Below are 13,779 nucleotides of genomic sequence, written 5' to 3'. Positions count from 1 at the left end.
AAACAATCAACCCATGGAACAGAAGTTGCCTTCGGAGGCTGGGGGAGCTTCAGCACTGGAGGCTTTCAAGAAGAGATTGGACTGCCATTTTGTCAGAAGTGGTGTAGGGCCGTGATGGCGAACCTATGGCATGCGAACCACAGGTGGCACGCATAGCCTTATCAGTGGGCACGCGAGCTCAGGGGAGATCATAAGTCGGCAAATGGGCCATTTCTGTCCTCCAGAGGGCCTCCGGGAGGGAAGGGAAGGTCGTTTTTGCCCTCCCCAGACACCTAGAAAGGCTTTGGAGGCTGGGGAGAGCAAAAAAGGGGGCTAACATGCCATCATGTGCCAGAAGAAGGGGGAGTGGGGGGGTGTCGCACACGCATGTGCGGGGGCAAGGCGCATAGAATTATGGATGTGGGCATGCACGCGCGCAACCACCCACCCACCCACCCCCGCTTTTAGCACACGGTGGCAAAAAGGTTAGCCATGACTGGTGTAGGGTCTCCTGCTTGGATGGCGGGGTTGGATTAGATGACCTACAAGGTCCCTTCCAACGCCGTTAATCTGTAAACTCAGGTTTGAGCTTGCTTGTTGTCTCTCAGAGGCCTCTCATATCTCGGTTTTCAAGGGCAGAGCTTCTCATATCTGCCCCGGCTTGTTTGAAATGGCTGCTTCCAAGCTGGTATTTTCTCTTGGAGTCACTGAAGCCGAAGCTGATCCAATTTGCTTGGCATTGCAGACCCGGAATGAGGCCGATCCATTTTCCCCTGGCAGGAACTCTGGCCTCATCCTGCCTTACAATGTCGGCGATGCAGCCAGCCAGAAACCTTTCCCTCCGCGCCGTCCTATAAAAATACGTGTCATTTTGCAGGGCTCGCTGCCATTAGAGGTGATTTCACCTAATCCAGCTGTCATAGCAACATGTAATTACGATCTGGAAAAGAAAAGAAAAGTCCCTCTTTACAAAATCGGCTTTATGCTAACGTTTCCATTGCCTAACTCAATTCTTATAAATCAATTTTACAACTCCTTTTACTGCCTCCCCTGATAGGGAAGGGTGGGGTGTTTTTTTTTTGTTTGTTTGTTTTGTTTTTTAGATATCTTGCAATACCCCAGGGGAAAGTCACAAAAATCCGTATTGTGAATGTGTCAGGACCAGCAACTCGCTAAGAAAAGCATTACAAGCTCTTTGATGATATTACGTCAGCTCTCCTTCGCCTTACAGACCTGCAAAGGTTGCAATGCGAGAACCGGTTGGAAAGATACGTTTTTGTCGCCATCTTCCCCGCGGTCGCTAAACGAGGACTACCTGGGTTTCCCATTTGAGTAGAGCAGCATGGAGAGGAGGTTTTATTACTGCATGAGCCAGTGATAAAGCAGGAAAAAACAGATTGAAATGTGGTTTTGGCTTTAGAAGAGAAATTTCAACCGGAAGTTACTTCACAAACATTTATGTATTTTATTTATTTTATTTGTCACAACATTATATATAAGCATGAGCATGAAATAACTACACGATATATAAGCATAAGTATGTAATAACTATATGAAATTGCATACAATCAAAGGGAACATTAGGACAGGAACGGTAGGCACCTAGGTGCTCTTATGCACGCCCCTTATAGACCTCTTAGGAATGGGGTGAGGCCAATAGTAGTTTTTGGTTAAAGCTTTGGGGATTTTGGGAGGAAACCACAGAGTCTGGTAATGCATTCCAGGCATTAACAACTCTGTTGCTGAAGTCATATTTTCTGCAATCAAGATTGGAGCGGTTCACGTTAAGCTTAAATCTATTGTGTGCTCATGTATTGTTGTGATTGAAGCTGAAGTAGTCTTCAACAGGAAGGACATTGTAACAGATGATTCTATGAGTTAAACTCAGGTCATGTCGAAGGCAGCGGAGTTCTGAATTTTCTAAACCCAAGATTTCAAGTCTGGTGGCATAAGGTATTTTGTTGTGATCAGAGGAGTGGAGAACTCTTCTTGTAAAATATTTCTGGACACGCTCAATTGTATTAATGTCCGAAATGAAGTATTCAAGACTTAAGTTGAAATGTATGAGCGCTAACATTAATTAGGGCAGGACTGAAATTGAAGACCCAAATTTCTGAGGTTGACTCTCCCCTTTCCTGGACTAGAATGCTAAAAAAAAAATTCTCTTATTGCATCAGAGGCAATAAACTGGGAGTTCATGAAACAGGTGTAACTTGAGAAATCCAAAATCAGTCTAGTTTCAATGATATTTTAAACGATTAGGCTTTGCATGACCAAACCCATTTCCTTGATTATTTATATTGCATGTACAACGCAGACCACAGGGGTGGGGGGTTGTAAACATGCAATTCTGGTGCCCCTCTTGAATGGATTGGACTTTCCTGAAGGCTCCAGACTGGAGCTTTTATGTCTTTTACTTTTAAAAGCAACCTCGGCCGAAGAGGTTGTAAAAAAATGCTTTTTAAAAGCCTGTGATGATCAGGCAACTCAGCTGGGATCGCCAGAGGAAAAAAAGCTTTTAAAGGATTCTGACGATCCCAGCTGAGTTGCCTGATCACCAGAACCTTTTAAAAACATTTTTTTCTACAACCTCTTCAGCTGAAGAGCTTGTAGAAAACATGCTTTTAAAAGGTTCTGGCAATCACGCGGCTCAGCTGGGATCTCCAGAGGAACCTTTTAAAAGCTTTTTTTTTTTACAACCTCTTTGGCCGAAGTGGTTGTAAAAAAAAAGCTTTTAAAGGGTTCTGACGATCCCAGCTGAGCCACATAATTATCAAAGGCTTTTTTTTACTTTTAGAAGCATTTTTTCGGCCAAAGAAAAAATGCTTTTAAAAGTAAAAAAAACCTCTGATGATCGCGCAGCTCAGCCGGGCATGCAGGGGGAAGTGGGGGGGGCAGGGATTTTTGTTACCGGTTCTCTGAACTGGTATCGGGTGATCCGGTCTGAACCGGGAGCATTTCACTCCTGGGATGTGGGCTTTCAACCTGAGAAAAATATAAGAAATCTGGATGTGAACATCTGGCCCTCTTACTTTCCTCCCCGCGGCCTTGTCCTCTTTCTTTTTTTATATATAATTTTTTTTTTATTTTTGACAACAAACAAACAAAAGTCTCATCAAACCAATTACAGTGTGTTGGTGGGGTGTTTACATATCTTTTCGTGCAATCTCAAGATAAACATCTCTTTCATACATCTGTCTTATATCATCTAGATCTCTGATTCAATCTGGGTCTTTTCTAACCTATTTTTCCTTCGAGCCAATAATAAAATAGCTCCCATGTTTTATAGTCTTGATCTCTAATTTCAAATGTCAATTTACTCATCTCTGCACATTCCATCATCTTCCTAATAATTTCATCTTGCGAGGGTAATTTCTATTTTTTCCAGTTTTTAGCAAACACAATCCTAGCTGCTGTAATAATATTCACAATCAAGTATTTAACGTCTCTAGTATATGTTTCAGGTAAAATTCCAAGCAAAAACACATCTGGCTTAAAATCAATATGTTTTTTTATCATTTCCTCCAACTATTTCCTCCAATCATTTCCTCCAATCATTTCCTCCAACTACAACTGACCCCATGTCATTGGGTTCACAACCCCTAGTGATCACAGAAAAGGAAGTGCAGGACCTAAGCCAGGAAAAGCTCCAGGCCCAGACAAATGCTGGCCAAGGTGCTGACCAATTGGCCCCCATCTTCACCCATATTTTCAATAAATCACTAGAGATGTGCTATGTTCTTTCTTGCTTCAAACACTCTACCATCATCCCAGTGCCGAAGAAGCCCACCATCAAGGAACTGAATGACTACAGACCAGTTGCTCTAACATCTGTAGTCATGAAAACCTTTGAAAGGTTAGTGCTTTCCTACCTGAAAACCATCACGAATCCACTCTTAGACCCCTTGCAATTTGCATACCGAGCAAATAGATCAACAGATGATGCTGTTAATATGGCTCTGCACTACATCCTACAACATCTTGAGTCTCCAAAGACCTATGCAAGGGTCCTTTTTGTAGACTTTAGTTCAGCATTCAATACCATCATTCCAGACATTCTTCTAACTAAGCTAAACCAGCTACAGGTACCGGAACAGACTTGTAAGTGGATCACAAGCTTCCTAACAAACAGGAAGCAGCAAGTGAAGCTAAGCAAGATCACATCAAATACCTGTACAATTAGCACAGGGGCCCCCCAAGGCTGTGTGCTCTCCCCACTTCTCTTCTCTCTGTATACCAATGACTGCATCTCCAATGATCCATTTGTTAAGCTACTGAAGTTCGCAGATGACACAACAGTGATTGGTCTCATTCGAGACAATGACGAATCCGCATATAGACGAGAGGTCGAACGACTAGCCTTGTGGTGCAACCAAAACAATCTGGAACTGAACACACTCAAAACCGTAGAAATGGTGGTAGACTTTAGGAAAAACCCTTCCATACTTCCACCTCTCACAATACTTGACAACACAGTATCAACAGTAGAAACCTTCAAATTTCTGGGTTCTATCATATCGCAAGATCTCAAATGGACAGCTAACATCAAAAACATCATTAAAAAGGACAACAAAGAATGTTCTTTCTGCGCCAACTCAGTAAGCTCAAACTGCCCAAGGAGCTGCTGATCCAATTCTACAGAGGAATTATTGAGTCTGTCATTTGCACCTCTATAACTGTCTGGTTCGGTTCTGCAACCCAACAAGAAAAACACAGACTTCAGAGGATAATTAGAACTGCAGAAAAAAAAATTGCTACCAACTTGCCTTCCATTGAGGACCTGTATACTGCACGAATCAAGAAGAGGGCCGTGAAAATATATGCAGATCCCTCGCATCCTGGACATAAACTGTTTCAACTCCTACCCTCAAAACGACGCTATAGAGCACTGCACACCAGAACAACTAGACACAAGAACAGTTTTTTCCCGAAGGCCATCACTCTGCTAAACAAATAATTCCCTCAACACTGTCAGACTATTTACTGAATCTGCACTACTATTAATCGTTTCATAGTTCCCATCACCCATCTCTTTCCACTTATGACCGTATGACTCTAACTTGTTGCTGGCAATCCTTATGATTTATATTGATATATTGATCATCAATTGTGTTGTAAATGTTGTACCTTGATGAACGTATCTTTTCTTTTATGTACACTGAGAGCATATGCACCAAGACAAATTCCTTGTGTGTCCAATCACACTTGGCCAATAAAAATTCTATTCTATTCTATGCGTGAATTTTAGTCCAATATCTTTTCGCTTCAGCGCATGTCCACCACATGTGGTAATATGAGCCAGGTATCTGATGACACTTCCAGCATTTTTCAGATTTAGCCCTAGACATTCTGGCAATTCTTGTCGGGGGTAAATGCCACCTGTAAAATATCTTATACAAGTTCTCTTTAAATGCTGTAGACATTGTCATTTTATAATTATACATCCAAAGTTTCTGCCATGTGTCTAAGTCTATCCCATAACCAAAATTCTTCCCCCAAGCAATCATTGTCTCTTTTACTTGTTCTTCCTCCAATTTAGCCTCAAGTAAATATCCATACAATTTCCTAATCAAATTGTCATCTGCACCTGTTACGATCTTATCAAAACTCGTCATATTGTTATAGAAACCATCTATTTTAAAATCTTTTTCGTATCAGGATTGTATTTGCAAGTAAGAAAACCAATTCATTTTTATACCTTCTACTTCTAATTCTAGCTTAGTTTTTAACTCACCCTTTTCATTCAACAATTCATTGTACCTAACAATTTTTTCCTTTCTAAATGTTAATGAGTATGAGAATGCCTCAATAGATGATACCCAACTTGGGAGTTTAAAAAAATGATTTTTCTTTATCTTCTCCCAGTTTGACAACAACGCCTCTCTGACTAGGTGTCTTCTTAAAATATCCCTGCTTTTTAGCTTGTCCATACCATAAGAAAGCATGCCATCCCAACAACAAATCATGCCCTTCCAAGGTCAATATTTGCCTTGTCCTCTTTCTTACCAATGACCCAGAAGAGACCTGGAACTTGGTGACATTAATTTGGACTTTGCTGTTTCTGTTGATCAAATCTGGGAACTCACAGTGCCTTCGCTTAGCATTTGGCGTACATTCAATTGATCATAATTAAACATTCAATGGATTCCTTCTTCCCGGTTCTGTAGAGTTGTCGCTTGGGTTTGTCCGTAAATATGGGAGCTTGTGTGCAGACTTTGTATATCAAGCCATTGGTCTGAGAGAAGGATAGAGGTCTGTTGGCAACTGATAACAAGTTCCTTAAGTTGCTGCTTTGGTAACTCACCGTTGCTAGAGCTTTAAATGTCAGATAATTGTGCTGTTTATCACGCTGTGTTCTTTTGTACGAAAGCTGCAACCTCTGACTGTGGACTAGTGCCCTGTGTACAATTTACAAATGATTGGAAATAGAAGGTCAAATCCAGTGTCTTTGGAAAGGGATAATCTTTGATTTCAAGTTGCACTGTCTATTTGATCTTGGGGGATTATAACTTTTGGGGAAAGGTAGGTTTAACTGCTGGGCTGCCTATTCCACCAGTGCGGGTGTTGACTATTTCCGTAATACAGCACCAGAGCCATCATGGTGGTGTTGTGGTCTGCCAGCAGCCTGTGGAGCTGGCAGCGGAGTCGGCCAGTGAGGAGGCTGGGGAGGACAATGGGCTAGTCCTGGAATCAGGGGAAGGCCTGGATGAGGGCTCTGCGCTGGAGGCAGAGACGATGCCTGGGCCATCTGGGAGCGATGCGTGGACTCCGGATCCTTCAGAGGTGGACAGCAGAGAGGCAGAAGAACAGGAGGAGCCTGTTCCTAGTTCACGCATGCGCAGAGCTGCCAGAAGGCAAGAGCAGCTAAAGCAAAAAAGGACGACTCAGGAGTAAGGCCAGGAGATGATTGACCCCTCCCATAAGGCTTAAAAGAGCAGCAAAGGTTCTTGGGTTCTTTGTAGGAAAGCAACATTGCTACAATTGTTTCTTGTTTCTGAACTTCATGGGGTTCTTGCCAAGAAAAGCCTTTGGCAGGGTGCCAAAGAAGACAAAGGTTTGTGATAAGGCCGAAGGACTTTTTCTGAAGCACTTTGTTTTGGACTTAATTTGGACTAAGCTGAGAATGAAGTAATTCTCAGCTGTTCTAATAAAATATGTTTGTTTAGGACTGATTGTGTCTGGTAATAACTACTTGGGCCTAGGTCACAACAGGTGATGTCCTTATGGTAAAGCTGTCTACAGCTATCTAAAGCAGAAAATGACTGCTCAGGCAGATCCTTCAGACCAGGGATGTCAAACTCGCGTTGTCGGGGGGTGGGGGTGGGGCGTCATGTGACATATCGTGACTTATTCCCCTTCGCTAAACTGGGCGTGGGCACGGCCGGCATGTGACGCATCTGGCCCGCGGGCCGCGAGTTCGACAGCCCTGCTTCAGACAGATATTCTTTTTTGTGTGTGTGTTCGGGAATCCCAAATACAGATAGTCCTTGACTTACGACCACAATTGAGTCCACAGTTACTGTTGTTAAGTGAGACACTTGTTAAGTGAGTTTTGCCCCACTTTATACGACCTTTTCTTGCCTCAGTTGTTAAGTGGATCAATACAGTTGATAAGTTAGTAACCCGGTGGTCATGTGAATCTGGCTTCCCCATTGAGAAAAGGTGATCGCACTGCCTTGGGACACAGCAACGGTCATAAATATGAACCTCTTGCCCGGCGTCTAAATTTTGATCTCGTGACCATGGGGATGCTACAAATTTGTAAGTGCGAAAAACGGTCATAAGTCACTTTTTTCAGTGCCGCTGTAAGTTCGAATGGCCACTAAATGAACCGTTGTAAATCGAGGGTTACCTGTAAGCAATATTTCAAGTGTCAGAAGCTGAATTGTAATCATGCCAAGTTTGTGTGCCGATAACCTCACTTTCTACACACTGTTGTGTCTCGTCCGATCTCACCACAGCCAGGGCCTTCTTATCTGCTTCCGAACACGGAGAAATGTCCTAGTATGCCTCCCGGCCCCAGCCCTGGCTCCATGCCCAGACAGGCTGAAGAGGAGGAAGTATCTCCAGCCCCCAGCTCTGGCTCCATGCCCAGGCAAACAGAGCAACTAGACCTCTCCCCCTCCTCCACAGCATGTGAGCCTGAGGGAGGTCAATTGCCAACAGCTGCAGACTGGAGTGACCCTCGCGTCAGAAGACTTGATAGACGGAGGCAACAGAAGGAAGGGAGGGGCAGGCCTGGATAAGTGCTGAGTCATGGAGCCACACCCCATGGCCTATATAAAGGATCTGCTTTCTGGCATTCTCTGAGTCAGGCAAAGTCTAAACATATCTTGCTGAAGTCACTTTCTGGTCTCCTGCCTGCCCTGAGGACTTTGCTAGGACTTTGGCAGAGCTGCAGAGGCACGCCTGATTCGGATTTCCCTGACCCGGCCGTCAGCGGAGGAGTGGGACACAACACACACCACGTCTTCCTTCTGATTAGACCATCCGCTCAGCTCCTCCTACAGAAATAGTGAAACAAGTTTCCACAGGTAGAACTCGAGAATCGGCACCCCAGGCAAGTGCACAGAGGTAAGTACACCCCTTTAAAAATAATTTAAAAAATAAAATAAAAATAGTAAAATAACAACCTGCCACCCCTTCACCCTGGCGACACAACACACACTCGTGCCAGCTTTTTAATGGGCTCCATCCCACTCTGGGTTCCCCAGGCCCGCTGGCAGAACCACGTCTTCACAGCCTTCTGAAAGAGTGTCAGAGTGGGGGCCAGTCTAATTTCCAGAGGGATAATGCTCCAGAGGGAGGGAGCCACCACAAAGAAGGCCCTTCTTCTGGGTCCCGCCAGATGTATCTCCTGAGTAGATGGGACCCACAATATTCCTTGCCTCCCCGCTCTAGGCAGTTGGGTGGATGTGACTGGCAAGAGACAATCCCTGTTCTGTCCCCACTCAACTCTGTCCGAGCGATGGCTTAATTAACCGGCACTATCAGCTCTGGCAGCAAACTAGCGAGCGTATGCCAAGTGACTCTGTTATCTCCCTTGAGGCCGATGAGTCACCCAGGAACAAACAGTACTTCAGCTCTAGTTAAGCAGTTGATTTGCCTGCCACGAAGAGGCATAGCAGCCCTCGCTGGTTTTATATCCTGTGGGGTGTGGCTCCATGACTCAGCACTTCCTGGGCCTGCCCCACCCCTGCTTCTGTTGTTCCCGCCTCTCCTGCCTATGAAACCTAGGGTCTAGCCAGGCTTGATTGCCATCAGCCGGGTCTGGAGGCGTGGCCTGGGGAGGGAAAGAGTCAGGGGAAGGAGGCCTCATTATCTCCTCCACCTGTCCTGCCTCTGGCTCCTGGAGCTGAGCCAGGGAAGCCGATGCTCCAGAGGTAAGTCCTGATAGCCCTTCCCCCTCACTTTCCAAGTCACTTTCTGGCAGGGGGCCCAGCTCAGGGGGGCACAGACACAACAATCCCTCAGATAACCTGGTCTGAAGCCATGAAAGGCTTTAAAGGTGACAAACATCACCTTGACAACCAGCATGATTGAGTTTTCAAGTGAGTAAGCTCTCATGACATGACCAAAATATGATATAGCCTGTTTGGCAATCTTGGCTTCAAGTGATATTTCGGGTGGAAGTTCGATCTAGGACCGTGATGGTGAACCTATGGCACGCGTGCCACAGGTGGCACGTGTAGGCATATCAGTGGGCATGTGAGCTCAGCTGATTTATGGGCCTTCTGGGCCCACGGGCAAACGGGCCGTTTCTGGCATCCAGAGGACCTCCCGGGGTGGGGAGGCCATTTTTGCCCTCCTCAGACTCCTAGAGAGGCCTTGGAGGCTGGGGACAGCCAAAAAACGGGCCTTCTGGTCCCACCGAAAATTGGCAAATGGGCTGTTTTCGGCCTCTGGAGGACCTCCATGGGGTGGGGGTGGGGAAGGGCATTTTCACCTCCACCCCTGACTCCTAGAAAGGCTCTGGAACCAGGTGAGAGAGAAAAACGGGCCTACTGGGCCATCGTGTGCCAGGAGCAGGGAGAGCATGGGGGGGTCATGCATGTATGAGTGGGGGCGAGGCGCATAGAATTATGGATGTGGGCATGCGCGTGCACAACCCCACCCACCCACCCCGTCCTGGCACGTGATGGCAAAAATGTTAGCCATCGCTAATCTAGGACTTCTTTCTTTGTTGTTTTTGCGGTCCATGGGATCCGTAATCATCACCTCCAGGATCCCAGTACAACGGCATCCACCCTTCTCCTATCTGCCTTTTTCAGAGTCCAAGTGTTGTGCCTCGTCCGCTTTCCCCGCAGCCGGGGCCTTCTTATCTGCTTCCGAACGCTGAGGAATGTCCTAGCATGCCTCCCGGCCCCAGCCCTGGCTCCATGCCCAGACAGGCTGAGGAAGAAGAAGTGCCTCCAGCCCCCAGCCCTGGCTCCATGCCCAGGCAAACGGAGCAACTAGACCCCTCCCCCTCCCCCACAGCATATGAGCCTGAGGAAGGTCAATTACCAACAGCTGCAGACTGGAGTGACCCTCGCTTCAGGAGAATTGATAAGCGGCATCAACAGAAGCAAGGGAGGAGCAGGCCGGGATAAGTGCTGAGTCATGGAGCCACACCCCATGGCCTATATAAAGGATCTGCTTTCTGGCATTCTCTGAGTCAGGCAAAGTCTACCTTATCTTGCTGAAATCACTTTCTGGTCTCCTGCCCGCCTTGAGAACTTTGCTAGGACTTTGGCAGAGCTGCAGAGGCATGCCTGATTCGGATTTCCCTGACCCGGCCATCAGCAGAGGAGTGGGACACGACACCAAGTTTCACAGCCACAAGTTGCAGTTGGAAAAATTATTGCTTTACATCCAAAACTGCTTATCAGAAACCCTTACTGGACTTCAAAGACCAGTTATAAAGTCCCTTCTTTCAGCACTATTGTAACTTTGAATGGTCGCTAAACGCAGGTCATGCCTGCGTTATAAAAACAATAGCACCAAATGATATTTATGTAATTCCCACAGATTATCGCTGGTAATTTCATTGATTTTTTTTTCATCTTCATGGAAACTCTTCGGGAGATTTTCAAATATATTTCCTACACGTGGAAATCTTCAAGTCCATTTAAATGTGCCTGTTGTAAGGGGGTTCATTTGTGGTGACACCAAAAAAACAACAACACATTTTTACACAATTTTTGGATAATTTTACCCAGGTTTGGGAAGCGCTGCGCTAGGACAACAAGAGCCAATCAGAATTTATCCAATTAGATCACCGGCTACTTTTTAATTCCAGTAGCCCTTGGCTCTCTAACTAAAGTTGATCTTCGGACCAAAGAATCAGAAGTTTAGCTTCTGGCAAGAGAAAGAATTGGCAAAGTTGACCTTGTTAAAGATTAATTTTGTTTTATAGGCTGCTCTGAATATGGTCACTGCCAGCCTCGCCCGGGAGCTGAAATAAGATGAAATTTTATGTACTTCGATCCATCTTGGCTGGGTGAAAACTGACACGGGAACCATGCAGGTACAGTGAAGTCACCATTCAGAAATAGTTACAGGAGAGAAATAATCATCTTTTCCAGAAAGATTACACTACTAACCAGAGCATACAAAACATTTGCTAGACCAATTCTCAAATACAGCTCACCTGTCTGGAACCCACACCTCATTTCGGACATTAATACAATTGAGCGTGTCCAGAAATATTTTACAAGAAGATTTCTCCACTCCTCTCAGCACAACAAAATACCTTATGCCACCAGACTTGAAATCCTGGGTTTAGAAAATTTAGAACTCCGCCACCTTCGGCATGACCTGAGTATAACTCATAAAATCATCTGCTACAATGTCCTTCCAGTCAAAGACTACTTCAGCTTCAATCACAACAATACACAAGCACACAATAGATTTAAACTTAATGTGAACCGCTCCAATCTTGATTGTAGAAAATATGACTTCAGTATCAGAGTTGTTAATACTTGGAATACACTACCTGACTCTGTGGCCTCATCCCAAAATCCCCAAAGCTTTAACCAAAAACTGTCTACTGTTGACCTCACCCCATTCCTAAGAGGCCTGTAAGGGGCGTGCATAAGAGCACCAACGTGCCTACCGTTCCTGTCCTAATGTCCCCTTTGATTGTATCCAATTTGTATGGTTATTTCATGCTTATGCTTATATATACTGTTGTGTTTGACAAATACAAATAAAAAAATAAAAATAAATCTACAATGTAATTATGGATTCTTGTTGCAGCATGTCATAAACGCAGGGATTATAGCTGAAGGACAATAAGATTGCGCAAGTCGGTCAGGCCAAATAGATAAAATAATCAATCGCAACAGGCGGAGGCTCAATTTGTAGACTCTACCCCTATATAAAATGTTTCTACTTGCAGAAATAAACTTGCATAACCTGGAGAAAGGTTCTGTCTTCCAGGGCTGTGAAAGGTTGCTCATCCAGAGTGAGACGTATAGAATAACAGAGTTGGAAGGGACCTTGGAAGTCTTCTAGTTCAACCCCCTGCTCAGGCAGGAAATCCTCTACCATTTCAGACAAGCGACTGTCCAATCTCTTCTTAAAAACTTCCAGTGTTGGAGCATTCACAACTTCTGGAGGCAAGTTGTTCCACTGATAAGAATTGTTCTAACTGTCTGGAAATTTCTCCTTGGTGGCTTCTCTCCTTGATTAGTTTCCATCCATTGCTTCTTGTCCTGCCTTCAGGTGCTTTGGAGAATAACTTGACTCCCTCTTCTTTGTGGCAACCCCTGAGATATTGTAATGCTGCTATCATGTCTCCCCTACTCCTTCTTTTCATTAAACTAGGTAAAGGTAAAGGTTCCCCTCACCCATATGTGCTAGTCGTTGCCGACTCTAGGGGGCGGTGCTCATCTCCGTTTCAAAGCCGAAGAGCCAGCGCTGTCCGAAGACGTCTCCGTGGTCATGTGGCCAGCATGACTCAATGCCAAAGGCGCACGGAACGCTGTTACCTTCCCACCAAAGGTGGTCCCTATTTTTCCTACTTGCATTTTTACGTGCTTTCGAAACTGCTAGGTTGGCAGAAGCTGGGACAAGTAATGGGAGCTCACCCCATTACACGGCAGCACTAGGGATTCGAACCGCTGAGCTGCCGACCTTTCAATTGGCAAGCTCAATGTCCTAGCCCCTGAGCCACCGCGTCCCTCTTTTCATTAAACTAGATATACCCAATTCCAGGAACTGTTCTTTACGTGTTTTAGCCTCTGGTCCACTGGTCGGTTGTTCCCGGTTCGGACCAGTTCTATAGAACCGGTAGTAAAACCAGTGGGAGGCTCCGCTCACTGACCCAAACATCATGAAAACTCTTCTGTGCATGTGCAGAAGAGCGTGGACACGATGCGAACTAGGAGGAAAGGTAAGCAGAACCCATCCCTGCTCTGGTCCCCCTACTCATCTTTGTTGCTCTTCCCTGCACTCTTTCTAGAGTCTCAACAACTTTTTTACATTGTAGTGACCAAAAATTAACTTTCTGGATTAGTATTGTTGAATATTCCTGCTGTAGAGAAAAGAAGATGCATTTTCAGTAAAAAAAAAAAAAAAGTCAGTTTCTGCTGATGGTGCCAACCCATTCAGAGTTCCTTTTGGCCCCTTCTAAACTTATTTTGGGGCTGATGCCTGCGATAAGGAAGAGATCATTACAGATGAGAAGTCGACCTGTCTTCTTGTGAATCATCAGCTGTGCATTTGTCCAATGAAGGACAGATTGTATCAACTGGAAAAGGAATCCTTCTAGAATGGATCCAGACTTCCCAATCCTTTATGGGTTTTAAAGTTAAA

Source organism: Ahaetulla prasina, chromosome 12 (genome assembly GCF_028640845.1).
Source record: "Ahaetulla prasina isolate Xishuangbanna chromosome 12, ASM2864084v1, whole genome shotgun sequence".
Lineage (NCBI taxonomy): Eukaryota > Metazoa > Chordata > Lepidosauria > Squamata > Colubridae > Ahaetulla > Ahaetulla prasina.
This window is presented reverse-complemented; position numbering follows the sequence as displayed.